Source organism: Sus scrofa, chromosome 1 (assembly GCF_054392235.1).
Source record: "Sus scrofa isolate SSC_HxYL_T2T_F1_AM1 chromosome 1, Sscrofa_HxYL_maternal_Yorkshire_Landrace_v2.0, whole genome shotgun sequence".
In the NCBI taxonomy this organism is placed as follows: domain Eukaryota; kingdom Metazoa; phylum Chordata; class Mammalia; order Artiodactyla; family Suidae; genus Sus; species Sus scrofa.
In genome coordinates this window covers 152,356,115-152,370,581 of record NC_139383.1, presented here as the reverse complement: position 1 = coordinate 152,370,581, position 14,467 = coordinate 152,356,115, and the positions used below count along the sequence as shown (strand labels likewise).

At 33.8% G+C, this 14,467-nt stretch overlaps 1 long non-coding RNA gene and 1 other non-coding gene across 2 annotated transcripts; both read left to right on the top strand.

The window, feature by feature from the left end:
- Window positions 1-9,148: 9,148 nt before the first annotated feature.
- Window positions 9,149-9,214, top strand: LOC146406799 (small nucleolar RNA SNORD109A). Its single transcript, XR_014832487.1, has one exon. It is a non-coding gene; the product is annotated as a small nucleolar RNA SNORD109A (small nucleolar RNA).
- On the top strand, window positions 9,149-14,263 carry LOC146406798 (uncharacterized). The gene is made up of 2 exons (XR_014840404.1): window positions 9,149-11,164; window positions 12,519-14,263. It is a non-coding gene; the product is annotated as an uncharacterized LOC146406798 (long non-coding RNA).
- The last annotated feature ends 204 nt before the right edge of the window (window positions 14,264-14,467 follow it).

The following is a 14,467-nucleotide window of genomic DNA, read 5'->3' as shown; positions in this document are numbered from 1 at the left end:
CATTATGATCAGTTAATATATTCTATATCATTTGAATGATTTTAAAGATTTTAATATTGTTTTTTGGCCTAGTATATAGTTCATCTTGGTGAATATGCCCTAGACATGAATTGATTCTGATATTTGCTGTAGTGTTTTACTTCTATGACTAATACTTTGGTTTTTTTCTATAAATTACTGAAAGAGCTATGACTGTAGATTTATTTACTACTCCTTTTATTTCTTCCAGTTTCATTTCATTCAAGTTGAAACTTTGTTATTAGTCATATAAACTCTCATGATTGTTATACTTTCCTTGTAAATTGACTCTATTAAGAAATATCTCTATCTCTGGTAATAATTGATTTGAAGTTTATTTTTTCTGAAATTAATATAACAACTCTAGCTTTCTTACGCCTTCTGTTTGTAGAGTGTATCTTTCCCTCTTTTTATTTCTTCCTACCTGTATCTTTATGTATAACGTTTTGTAATTTTAGATAGCATGTAGTTGGGATATGTTTTAGCCATTAACGATTGAGTGTTTATTCAATGACTAATATAATCATTAAAAAGGTGGATTTAAGTCCACCAGTTTTGTCATTTGTTGCTTTGTGTGTACTCCCTTTTAGTATGTGTCTTTTGTTTCTTATTATTCTGTCCCTTCTTCCCTACCTTTTGACTTTTTTTCAGAATTTTCTTTTCCTATTCCTTTTTAACTCTACCTTTATGCAATTTTGCTGGTTTTCCTAGTGATTACAATATACATATTTAGTTATTTCAGTCTTTTAAAGACTATTAAATCTCTTCACATAAAAAGAAGAATCTTGCAATAATATGTACCTAATTGCCTAGTCTCCGGCCCCTCTTATTCTATAGTCGTCATATATATCTATATCTACTATAAACCCTATAGCCAATGCCATAATTGTTTTAAACAGGTATATTTATATTAAATAGTTTAAGAGGGGAAAATACTTCATAACTACCTAGGTATTAACCAGTTTTAATTCTTTTTACTCTATCCTGAACATCTGTGTTTCCTTCTGTTATCATTATCTGTCTTCCCAAAGAATTTTCCTTCATGCCAAGTTGACTGGTGATAAGTTCTTTGTTTTCTTTTATCTGACTCTGTCCTTTTAGTCCTTTTTATTGATTGATATAGTTACTCTCTGTAGAATTATGATTGGGTTTTCTCCATTATTACTTTAAAGATAATTTTCCACAGTGTTCTGGACTTTGTTGAAATAAAATCCATTCTTTAGGTAGTTAATATAGAAAGTAGTTGAAGCAAAAGTTTTAGCTAGCAAAGTGTGATATGATAGGTACTTTAACAGAGAGTAGTTATGAAGAGTTCTTAACTAAACAATTTGTTTTATGATTTTCTCTGTGTCTCCCGATAGCTTTGAACAAATGAGCTCCTTTTGACTGGGACTTGGTTTTGTTCATATTCTTGACTTACTCAGAAAGTCATATATCATACATTTAAAAATAATCATTCTATACTTTTTAAAATTTTTTTTTAAATTAAAATTTTTTTTGTCTTTTGTCTTTTTAGGGCCGCACCCATGGCACGTGGAGGTTCCCAGGCTAGAGGTCTAATCAGAACTATAGGCCACAGCCACGACAACGCCAGATCTGAGCGTTTGTGACCTACACCACAGCTCAAGGCAATGTTGGATCCTTAACTCACAGAGTGAGGCCAAGGATTGAACCCACAACCTCATGGTTCCTAGTCTGATTCATTTACACTGTGCCATGATGGGAACTTCTTATCATTCCATACTTTTAAATGGATAGTTTCTCTTTCATGGTATTTACAATAAAATAATAAGTTAGAAAATGGATGGTTTTGTTAGAAAAAGCAAAGTAAAAAAAGATTGGAGTGAGTTGATATTAGAAATATGTCATTTAATTAATTGTTACCATTTGTTCATAGATATTTGTACTATTTTGTTAATTGTGCAGTGTTGCAAACATTTGCTATGAGTTCTTTTAATACTGAATTGATCCATCTCTTGACGTAACATTTTTTTATTGAAGATGACATTGGGATATGGTTATCTTACAACCTCTGATTTTGGCGAAGATGAAATTAACCTTTCAATTGTATTTGATGTGCAAATTTTTTCACTTTGACATTCCTACATGTCAACTGTTTATCTACCGTTCTATCTTCTGTAATCTATCTATCTCTACCTATCATCTGCCTAACTTATTAATAGATACATTATCATTTAGTCACCCATCTTGTCACCTATAGTTTGTATATCATCTAGCTAGCTGTCTAATCTCCATCTATCCATACATCCGTCCTGCTATTAAGTATGCTAAGTTGAAGAGTACGACAATGGAGAATCAAAGGAGTTACCCCCATATAAAATGATAGTGATGACAGTGGTCTCTGAGGTGATGATATATAAAGTGACAGCAAGAATAGAACATAATAACAGGGATATTAACTCAGGAACATGTCTATCAGGAACTCTGGACTTGCTACCATGATCAAATTTGAAACCTCAAAATAGAGCTGCCTCCATTCTGTCTCAGCTTCTAAAATTTAGTCTCTGTGACTGTCTTTTCAGTACAGCCTCCATATTTTAAAACTCAGTATTAATTGCATGGAATTATCAGCTCAGTCTATGCTAAACTAGACCATGGATTGGTAAACCTTTTCTGTAAAGGGCCAAATAACAATTTGTTTTCCAATAAAACAATTTCAGTGTTCCAATAAAACTTTATTTATAACAGCAGGCTGTGGGCTTGAGTACCACATCCTGAACAAGATAAGTGGTTAAACCAGAACCTGGAAAATAATCACATTAGCCCCACCATTGTAAAAAATATTTAAAAATTATCTCCCCATTTTATTTTCATGAAAATTATTTTTAGCTCCTCTGTAAATCTTATTTATAAGAGAGTGCTGTCAATGAATACTACATGTCAACATAAACAATGTAAAGCCAGTATTGTATAAGTGACTGGGGAGATATGAACCCCTTTCCAGTTATAACCAATAAACTATATTTTAAATTGAGCATACTTCTCCCATATTCCATTTGTCCATTGTGTCCAAACTCATTCCTGCCTTCTTTCCCCCTTCAATACACTTCAAGTCAAAATGTCTCTCCACGTCTTTGGTGTTATCCAGTCTCCTTAGCCATTGACTTCAGTCTATTTTGACTTCATATGATCCTTTTTTGGTAATTGTTTCAACCTCTCAGAATAGGATTTGTATATTCCAAGGCTATTATTTAACCTAGTTTGTAAAAATGTGGAAGATTCAACAGTATACCTAATTAATGAATACTATCTTTAATTCAATTAAAATTTGTCTTCCAAGTTTTCTCCATCTTATATGCATTGAAGAGTTAGAGGAGCGAAAAATAGTAGCTAAAACCCATTAACTTAAAATTGAATTTGGGTTATTGATTACTTTGCAATGAACTGAGAATTTACCTGTATTGTTACTTGAAACTTACATGACCATTTTAGTGTTACTATTTCTATGAAAGCCTGACCCAAATCAATTAGAAAAAGGCAATCATTCCACTACAAAAGTGGAAAGTACATAAATGAGAAATTCATAAAAGGATTGTGAATGGCCAAGAACACATAAAAAGTATACTCAAACCTATCAATCTTCGTAATTAAACAAAAATGTATTAAATCATCAATTTTTATAAATATATACATTAAATATATGTGTGTGTTTAAAAACACAGACACAAACACACAAAATAGATTAACAATTACCTTTTTCACCTATTAGATTAATAGGTACGTTTGTTAACAAAGTGTGGGTAATTTCAGACTCCTTCTGGATTAAAATCTTTCCAACACATGGTAAAAAATATGTATTAGACGGAAATCAGCACATTTTGACTAACGTTTTTTCTTAGAAATTTACCTATAGGATGTAATTGGAGTTTTCAAACCTGTATGTAAACTCTAGGATATTCATTACAGCCATAGTTATACTTGTCAAATTATATGTAATCTTTTTATGAAGTCCTAATGCTAGGGAAATTAGTGGTGATACATTTATACAGTTGAATTTTTTCAGTTATATGTGGTAATGTATGTTGAAATTAATTGATATGAAAATCTGTCTTTCAAAAGTTCATTTTTCTGTCAGTTATTGAGTATCAACTATGTTTGAGGCATTAATATTGTATTTAATTCACATAAAATGATATATATGCTTGTTTGGTTATGGTCAATAAACCAATTTTATAGGAAGAATGTTCAAAAATGTCGATAGTGAGTTTCGGTCATTTATTTTACTGGCGTGTGTGTGTGTGGTTTGCAGTGTCATATGTGTATATAGCATTTATTGAATTCCTGGTGTATATATCACTTTTCCACGGATTATCTTATTTAATGCTCATAATATAGAGTAGGATGTTCATTCATTTTTTAAGAAAAATAGAGGCTAACTTTGATGCTACATTTGAAGTATGTATTAATTCTTTTATTCAGAACTAAAAAAACCCCACACAACCCTGTGGTTTCATAGACTTTGGAACATGATAATTTTAAATACTTATATTTTGCTATATCTCCCCTTGTTTTGGGGTAATGGTGCATATTTATGAAGTCATATTTATTTTACCTTAGGGTTTAGGTCAGAGCCATGAGAATTCTCAAGTTTAATTTTCAAGGCTAAAAAGATATCACAAGAGCAGGAGATAAAAATGAATAGGGTGTAAATTTACCAAAACAAACAAACAAACAAACCTTTTAGCAATATGGAGTACCAGTGTTTCTCAGTAGAAACCATTTTCTAGATAGAGGCTGGATGCTATGGGGGCACAGGTAAAAGTCAAAAGAGGAATGGCCAATATGAGCAGTATCACTAAATGGAGGAAATCAAGTTTGGAATAAACTCTATGACAGGCAGATACCAAGACAAATACTGTAGATCAGGCAAAAGTCTGATGAGGATCTTGGAGTGAAGATGCAATCCTCAGCTGACATAGATTGAAATGTCATAATCTCTTTCGGAATATTTTTCCAATTGCAACTTATGCCCGATGGTCTGGATTTTAAAATATCTACCTCATTTTGAATGAGTGGTCTATATAATCAATTCATTTTTCTTAAGTTATCTGTATTCATTCTAATACCTTTTTTTTTTTTTTTTTTTTTTTTTTTTGGTTTTTTTTTTTGGTTTTTTAGGCTGCTCCCATGGCATATGGAAGTTCCCGGGCTAGGGGTTCAAATCAGAGCTATAACTGCCAGCCATAGATATACCAGATCTAAGCCTTGTCTGTAACCTACACCACAGCTCATGGCAACACCTGATCCTTAAACCACTGAGTGAGGCTAGGGGTCCACATGGATACTAGTTGGGTTCCTTACCACTGAGCCTTGGGAACTCCCATTTTCTAAAGACAGCACTCTGTCCTACAGGTGCAGCTCGTTAGCAAATCTGAGCTAGTAGCTGAAATGTTGGCCGGAAGGATAAGCAGAGTGAATTGTGACATATATTTTGCCTGACTGTGCCACAGTGTTTTTAAATTTTAGATTGTTTATAACGAGGAATATGCTATATTCTTCTAACTTTGCCTGTTTATATTCTGGTATTTTGAGGGGAAATGGTCCTATGTAAGATACTCACAGTCGGGGCTCCAGAATGTTGACAATACTGAAGGAAGATGATAAGTATAGAAGGAAAAAACAGTCATTAGTGGGTCAGAGGACTGCTGGACACTAAGCGACTCAGCCTCTGGTTTTAACTTTTATACAGTTTGGGGATGTTTGGACATGGTAAGTTCAAGTTTAAGGGTGATAAAACTGATTAATGATGGTAAGATGTTTATAATGTTATTAAAACTATGATGTGAATGAACGAACATGAATGACTAGGATAGAAAGTATAGGTCTTTCCTACAGAAAACTGTAATAAAGATAATAAGAATACAGGATATAAAAACCAACACTTGGGAATAATAAAAATAATCGTTTCAACTAGGCACATCAAAGGATGTGTTTGTGTGTGTGTATATATATATATATATATATATATATATAAATTGAGGTGAGAATATGGTAACTATGTTTATCATCTTATGTAGATGTCTCACCCGGAATTTAAGCTCATATTTGCTTCATTTGAAGGCTTACATGTCTGTGAACAGTGAATATCCTGTTGAATATTGGTGGAAATAATAATATTGGAAGAAATAATTAAGTAAATTGAAAAAGATAAACACGATTGGAGCCCATTGCCTCATACCTTGTTGAATCAATGGTTATATGTATTTTTTTAAATTACTGCACATTTTTTCTTTTTGTGTTCTTATTTTAGCTGTTAGGGAATCAGTGTTGGTTTGAATACAAAGCATTTACTTGCCTTATAACACTAATTATTATGGAGAAAGAGTATGTGAATAAGTGAATTAAATATTATTCTAATATTTAAAATCCTAAGAATAACAGAATTATGGATCAGCAGAATTCTGTCACATAAGTATATTGATTTTATTCATGATGTTCAGAAATAACTGAAGTGAAAAACTTTTTCTAACTGGTTTAATAGTTTGTGTACCCTTTCTTATTCATTTTCATCTCCACTTTCCATGTGTAAATCGAGTGGTTCAGTATGTTTTAGGGTCATGAATGCTTAAGTAATTCCATGGGTGTCTTTAGGGTCTATCCTTTCTCACACGCAACAAGCAAAAGGTACTCTTTTGGGGGTTCCTGGTGTGGTGCAGCAGAAGCAAATCTGACTAGTATTCGTAAGATTGTGGGTTTGATCCCTGCCCTTGCTCAGTGGGTTAAGGATCTGGCATTGCCATGAGCTGTGGTATAGGCTGCAGATGTGGCTTGGATCTGACATTACTGTGGTTGTATAGGCCAGCAGCTGTAGCTCCAATTCAACCCCTAGCCTGGAACCTTCAATATGCTTTGGGTGTGGCCCTTTAAAAAAAAAAAGTGCTCTTTTTAGTGACTGCAACTGGATCATATATTCATAACTTGTGAAAAATGTAAGAAAAGGAGAGGCAAAATCACTGCTGTTGCACAGTACTGTATTTCTATTCTAAGGAAGTACAAATAGACTTCAGCTTACTTATTTTAGTGTTAGCTCGCTGCTTGGGAGCTTTGACTGCTACCAGTCCTGAATGTCTTCGACATTTAATCTGAGTGTCTTGTTAAATGGTGTTCCTTTGAGTGTGTGCCTGCTGACAAATGTATAGGCTCAGTACATTACAGTGTAGAGGGGAGGGGTACATGCACACTAGGCCCAGTGTTCTGTCCCAGCCTTTATTCAATTTTATATTTGTTCCTTTTGTATAATTTATTTTTATTTTATGTATAGTAAAATTGACTCTGTCATATACAGTTCTGTGGCTTTTAACAAATATATAGAATAGTATATCTAGCATCACAATCATGATGTGGAGGGGTTCCATTACCCCTAAAATTCCCTCATCTTTCTCCTTTTATAATCAAACCCTCCTTCTACTATGTAATCTGTTGAAACCACTCTTTCTATAGTTTGGTCTTTTATAAAATGTCATTTAAATGGAATCAAACATTATATAGCCTCTAGGGTTTTACTCCTTTTACCTAGCCCTTTGACTTTCCTGGTTAACTTCCAGGCATTTACCCTTCAGAGACCTCTGCTCCTCTGCTAGTTTATTGATGTACTCCTCCTAGGATTCTTTTTTTTCTTTTTCTTTTGCTTTTTCGGGACACAGATGTGGCATTTGGAAGTTCCCAGTCTAGGGGCCAAAGTGGAGCTGCTGCTGCTGCCTTACAGCACAGCCACAGCAACACAGGATGTGAGCCACACCTGCCACTCATACCACAGCTCAGGGCAACACCAGATCCTTAATCCACTGAGAAACTCCAAGAATCGAATTTGCATCCTCACGGACAATAGTCAGGTTGATTTCTGCTCAGGCACAATGGGAACTCCTCCTAGGATTCTTAATTGCATTCTGCGTTGAGAAAAGATGAATCCCTCTAATATGTTTTAAAAACATCTGTTTTAAAAATAATTTCTATTTATCCTATGAAATGTTTCATCTATTTTTCTGTTCTTTCCATTGCTCCATCTGTTTCTATATGTTGTTTATAATAGATTTTCAGAGTTCTTATCTCTTACTTCCAGAATACAGCCTTGTAACACACTTATCACATGGTCTTCATTTTACCAATCACAAAACATTTTCACAAAATACTTGTTTAGTGGACTAAAACTTCTGAATTTCTCATTTCAAAAGAAAAATGCTATGTCACTAATTTGCATTGCATGGTACAGAAGATTACTGACTCTTGACAGAGTGAAGAATTCAAAGAGGAAAGAAGTGAAGTAATCAGATGACCAAGGGGATAAAATACCCAAGGAAGTATGATTTGTGTGAGGGAATTAGACCTGGGGAGAATGTCTGTATAATAAATATTACCACAGAAGTGATTGTACTTGATTTTTAAATGAATTTAATGTATTTACTGATATGATTTATATTCTTTATGATGTTTTACTGCAGGTCAAGGGCTAGAACAAGTTTCCATACTTCAGGGAGGAAAGGTGAGCAGCTGCTCTAGTGCTATTGAAATTTTCATTTGTGTTCTGGCCACTGATGTTAGAAATACAAGTTCTATGGGCTCATTTTTTCAGGCACTCAGGGAGAATATTTTTACAATAGTTTTTTTTCTGCTATAGGTATGATTTGTTAAAGAGATTCATTATTGTTTCTTTCCTTAATAAATAATAATCTCTTTTTGAAGTAAATTGCTTAATGTTTGAGTCATTGATAGACTTTCTTTTTATACTATTTTATAATGTATGAAATTAATATTTTAGTGAAATTTAAATAGGCCAAAATATCTTTTTGTTATTACAAGTTCAAAATTTAAATATTTCTATTCATATTTTTACTATTATCACACCTAATTTGCTGCTTCATGTACAAGTGCTAATCCATTACTCTTTGAAATTTTAGTTGACTCAATTTTTTGTAGTTTCTCAGTAGATTTTTATTTAATTGCATTAGAAAAATCCAAAAGTCATATGCCATTTATGCTATGTAGATGAGTGTTCCATTATTCAAGTACTAAATAAAATGTCTACTGTACATGCACTGTTTTTTATTCTCAATTCATTAGAAGAAAATAAACCTGGCTATGGAAATGCTTATTTGTGGGAGGGTGCTTGTCTGGATCGATGATGAGAAAAATTGTCTGAGGATGCTGAGGGACTATTCCAGATGTCAATCTGAGGTCCAGATGTATGCCCCTCTAATAAGACAAATAAGACCCTCATAGCCTGGCTCTATTTAGTGTCTCCTCATTGACAACGTAATACTGCTGTGAGCATGAGTTTTCTGTCAGGGCATGACATTGGCATCCTTCTTATGAGGCCGTATTCATCTTAGAAATACTGCAAATGACCCAAGAGTTGTTTTATTTTTCTCAGTTTGAACAGAGTTGTATATGGAACTTGTAGAAAGGAAATGTTCTTGAATAATAAATAAGAAAATGAGAGAAAGATTAAATTGAGTGGGTCAAGCAACTGTGACAGATGTTAAAAATCCCATAAGTGTTGGTCTAAAAGAAAGGAACACTAAATGCCTGTAATAAATATTGACAATGGGGTCAAAATTAGTGCTTTGTTATTTTTACTGTTGATTAATTTTTTTTTCAAGACTGTATCTTTACTTTTTTCCTGTTACGGTTTTCTGAGGTAGAATGGCTCGAGTGAGGGCCTCCACTTCAGGGAACAGAGGTGAGTAACTATACAATTTTCTTCCATAGTCATATGTCGTGTGCTTTGTGCTATACACTGAAGTCTCTGTGTTCATCTGTTAAGTGGCTTGCTGGATGATATCTTGATGTGTGCTTTTCTTGTTGATTTCCTTTATCTTCATTTCCAAAGTTTAAATTTTATTTTAGTTGACTTTTGGTTAGACTGACAAGTGTAGAATTTTAGAAAATTGTTGATTTTCTTTTGCCTTCACCTGTGGCATATGGTATCCTGGCCTAGGGATCAAAACCAAGCTCCAGCTGCAACCTACACCCCAGCTGCAGCAACACCAGCCCCTTAACCTGCTCTGCCATTGCAGGAACTCCAATTGCTATTTTTTTAACAGTTTCATATTACAATGAAATATTCTTTGATGTAATTAAGCTATGTTTAAGAGTTTTCTTAATAACTTATTATAGTTTCAAAATATTGACCCTGTGATTGAGATCATCATAGTTAGATCATTTTGATCTGTAGTTAGATCTGTAAGATAATTATGGATCATTATTTCAACTCTTCTCAGTATTGAATTTGACTTTAGTTTTTTTTTCATTTTTGATGTGAAAAGTTATATATTAAATTTCCTTAGTTCTTTCTAAGGCCATGATTATTTTAAATGATAAAGAACCTTGGGGCACTTCATTTTTCTGAAACACAGAAAATTCAATTTTTCATACTGCATTAGTCTCACAAAATAGGTTTGGTTAATCAAGTGGAGAGATAGTGAAGTTTCACATATCTAATCATAATTTGTTGTTAAAATTGAAACATGTATTAATAAGAAAAATAGTCTGTATTTTCCTTGGCATGATTACCAAGGTCTTGTGTTACCAAAGGCCTGCTGTTTAATACTTTTGAGATGGGTTACTCTGTTTTTCTCGTGACAGAAAATTCTTTGAAGTGTAGAATTCTTTGAAGTGTAGTATTATTTTTGTATGTATGTATGTATTTTAAATTGTTCATTCACTTCTCCAGCAATGTCATTCAAATGACATCAATAAGAATTTATAAAATATTATAAAGTAGCCATGAACACTAATAACTGCAACATCAGGGAGGAGAAGATCCCTACGAGATAATGAAATGAACGCTAGAAACTATCATTGAAAACATTTGATTATAATCATGAGTGACAGGAACACTAGAACATATATTGTTTTAGCAAATATGATCTATAAATACACAGTTGTTTGTTGATCCATATGATTGTATAAGTAGATTTGTAGTACATGATTCTGTCTTAATGTATAGAATTATATTGACATATAATGTTTATGCTATAAATGGCATGTATTAATGTACCACCTAGATGCTTTTTTTTTTTTTTTTAAGTATTTTCTCCCTAGAACTGGGAACAAGACAATGATGTCCTGTCACATCACCTTTTTTTTTTTTTTGCCATGACATACAATGGCTTTATGTGAGATCTCAGTTCCCAGACCAGGGACTGAAACCAGGCTGCAGCAGTCAGAGTTCTGAGTTCTAACCACTAGATCACCAGGGAACTCCCCACTTATTTTTTTTAATTGAAATAAAGTTGATGTACAGTATTACAGATGTACGGTATAGTTACAGGAGTACAATATAGGAATTCACAATTTTTAAAAGTTATACTGTTTGTAGTCATTATAAAATATTGGCTGTATTTCCCTCTGTTTCAAGGTATAACCATGTATATTATTTTATACCTAATAGCTTGTACCTCTTAATCCCCTACCCCTAATTTGTCCCCACTTCCGTCTTCCCACTGGTAACCACTTGTTTGTTCTTTATATCTTATGAGTCTGCTTCTTTTTTGTTACATTCATTAATTTGTGAGGTTCTGAGTGATGTCCTCATCTGGTTTGGGTATCATGGTCAAATTGGCCTCGTAGTATGAGTTAGGATGTGTTTCTCCCTCCTTTAGTTTTGGGGAGAATTTAAGAAGTATTGGTGTTAACCCTTCCTTAAATGTTTAGTAGAATTCACCAGTAATGCCATATGGTCCTAGGCTTTTCTTTGCTGAAAGGTTTTTTTTTTGTTTTGTTTTTGTTTTAAATTTCTGATTAAACCACTTTACTTAATCAATCTGTCATAATCCATTTGTGCCATCATAACAAGATGCCACCAACTGGGTAGCTTATAAACAATAGATATTTATTTTTTCAAAGTTTTGGATCCTGAAATACTAGCATTGTTGAGTTCAGGGAATCAGTATGGTCAGTTAAAGGCAGTATCTTCACATGGTGGAAGGAATAAGAGAGTTTAGTCAGAGTCCCTTTTGTAAGAAGTGAAGCCCATTCACTTGGTCTCTACTGTTATGGCTTAAGCACCTCCCAAGGGCCCTACTTGGGATTTTCAGGTATGAATTTTGGGGGGACACAAACATTCAGAACATAGCAAAATCTGTTCAGAATTTCAAATTCTTCTTGGGTTATTTTTGATAGTTTTTACTTTTTTAAGAATTAGTCCATTACATCTAGATTGTTTAATTTTTCTGGTAAGCGCTTGTTCACTGCATTGTTCCTAATCCTTTTCATTTCTCTGAAGTCAGTAGTAATGTCTCTGTGTTCACTTGTGGCATTAGTAAATTGAATCTTCTCTAATCCTCTCCTCCTCAGTTTAGCTAAAGCATTCTGAAATTTCTTGAATTTTTCAAAGAATTAGTTTCTGGTTTTATTGATTTTATTTTATTTTTTCAGTTAATCATTTCAATCATTAATATATATTTTATTTATTTATTTATTATTTTTTTCATTTTTTGTCTTTTTAGCTATTTCTTGGGCCGCTCCCACGGCATATGGAGGTTCCCAGGCTAGGGGTCGAATCGGAGCTGTAGCCACCAGCCTACGCCAGAGCCACAGCAATGCAGGGTCCGAGCCGCGTCTGCAACCTACACCACAGCTCACGGCAACGCCGGATCATTAACCCACTGAGCAAGGGTAGGGACCGAACCCGCAACCTCATGGTTCCTAGTCGGATTCGTTAACCACTGTGCCATGACAGGAACTCCAATATGTATTTTTTAAATTTCCTGGGATAACCTTTATTTTCTTCCGCTTCTTGATTTATATTTGAGTTGCTTTTCTTCTTCTAGCTTCTGAAGGCATAAGGTTAGGTTATTGATTTGAAAACTTTTTTTTTAAATGTGAGTTTTAAAAGTTATATATTTCCCCTAGAGTACAGTTTTTGGCATCTCCTACATTTTAGAATATTGTGTGTTAATTTTTATTCATCTTAAATTCAGATATTTGCCTTGAGAATAGGAAAATCTTATTTGGTTCATTGTTTATTAGGAATTTGATTCTTAATTTCCGATTATGTGTGAATTTTCTAATCGTCTGTTGCTGATTTCTAATTGAATTCTTTCGTGGTGAACATAGTATGATTTCAATGTTTCATCATCTATTTAAACATATTTTGGGTATTATATCTTTCTATTTTTAGAATATTTTATGAGCCCTTGAGAAAATTATGTAAACCTCTTTTGTTAGGTGAAGTGTTCTGCATGTGTCTGTTAGGTGTAGTTGTTTTATAGTATTATTAAGGTACTCTATTTCTGTAATGATCTTTCTAATTATTTCATTGCTTATTGAAGGTAGGATATTGAGGTAACCAAGTATTACTGTAGAATTATCTATTTCTCTCTTCAATTCTATGCAGATTTGCTTCAATTTGTTGGGACTCTGTTGTTAGGTGTGTAAATGTTTAGGATTGCTGTATCTTCTTTTTTTTTCTTTTTTCTTTTTTTGGTCTGTTCTAGGGCTGCACCCATAACATATGGAGGTTCCCAGGCTAGGGGTCTGATCAGATCTGTAGGGGCTGGCCTATACCACAGCCACAGCAACGTGGGATCCAAGCCGCATCTGCAGCCTACACCACAGCTCACACAATGCTGGATCCTTAACTCACTGAGTGAGGCCAGGGATAGAACGAACAACCTCATGGTTCCTAGTCAGATTCGTTAACCACTAAGCCATGATGGGAACCCCAGATTGTTATAACTTCTTAATTGATTGACTCTTTTATCAACGTTTAATTGACCCATGTATCAATTTTTGTTTGAAAACAGATTTTGTCTGGTATTAATATAGTGACTTCAGCTCTTTTGGTTATAATTTATATGAAATATTTATTTCATACATTAATTTTCAACCAGTTTGTCTCTGAATCTAAAGTAAGTCTCTTGCAGATAACATATTGTTGGATCATGTTTTAAAATCCATTTCGACATAAATTTGAACCATTTCTTTTTAATGTAGTAACTGATAAAGGAGTTCTACCATTTGTCTCTTCAATTTTTCTGCGCATCTGATGTGCTTTTTGTCGTCCTTCACTATGGCAAAAGCAATAGTGTACGTGGGAAGTCAATTTAATTCATAGGGTAGAGGAAATGTCACAATATACACAGAATGAGTTTTGAGTAACTGAGGTATTTGTAGAGAAAAACACATAGATACAGAGATACAGAGGCTACCTCCTTCAACATACACCACACACACACACACACACACACACACACACACACACACAAAGAAAAAAAAAGAAAAACATATACAGAAAGATAGGCAAAAAGAGATATCAGCAGAGTGAACGTTCAGCAATAAATATAGAAACAAAAACAAAGCCAAACAATCAAGTCACAGGAGGAGCCATTGGGAAAGGAGCCAGGGGCAGACAACCTCAAGGACAAACCCAGTGAACCAAAGCCTGGTGGGTATGCCTTGTGAGAGGCAGGCCCAGGGTGGCCAGCTC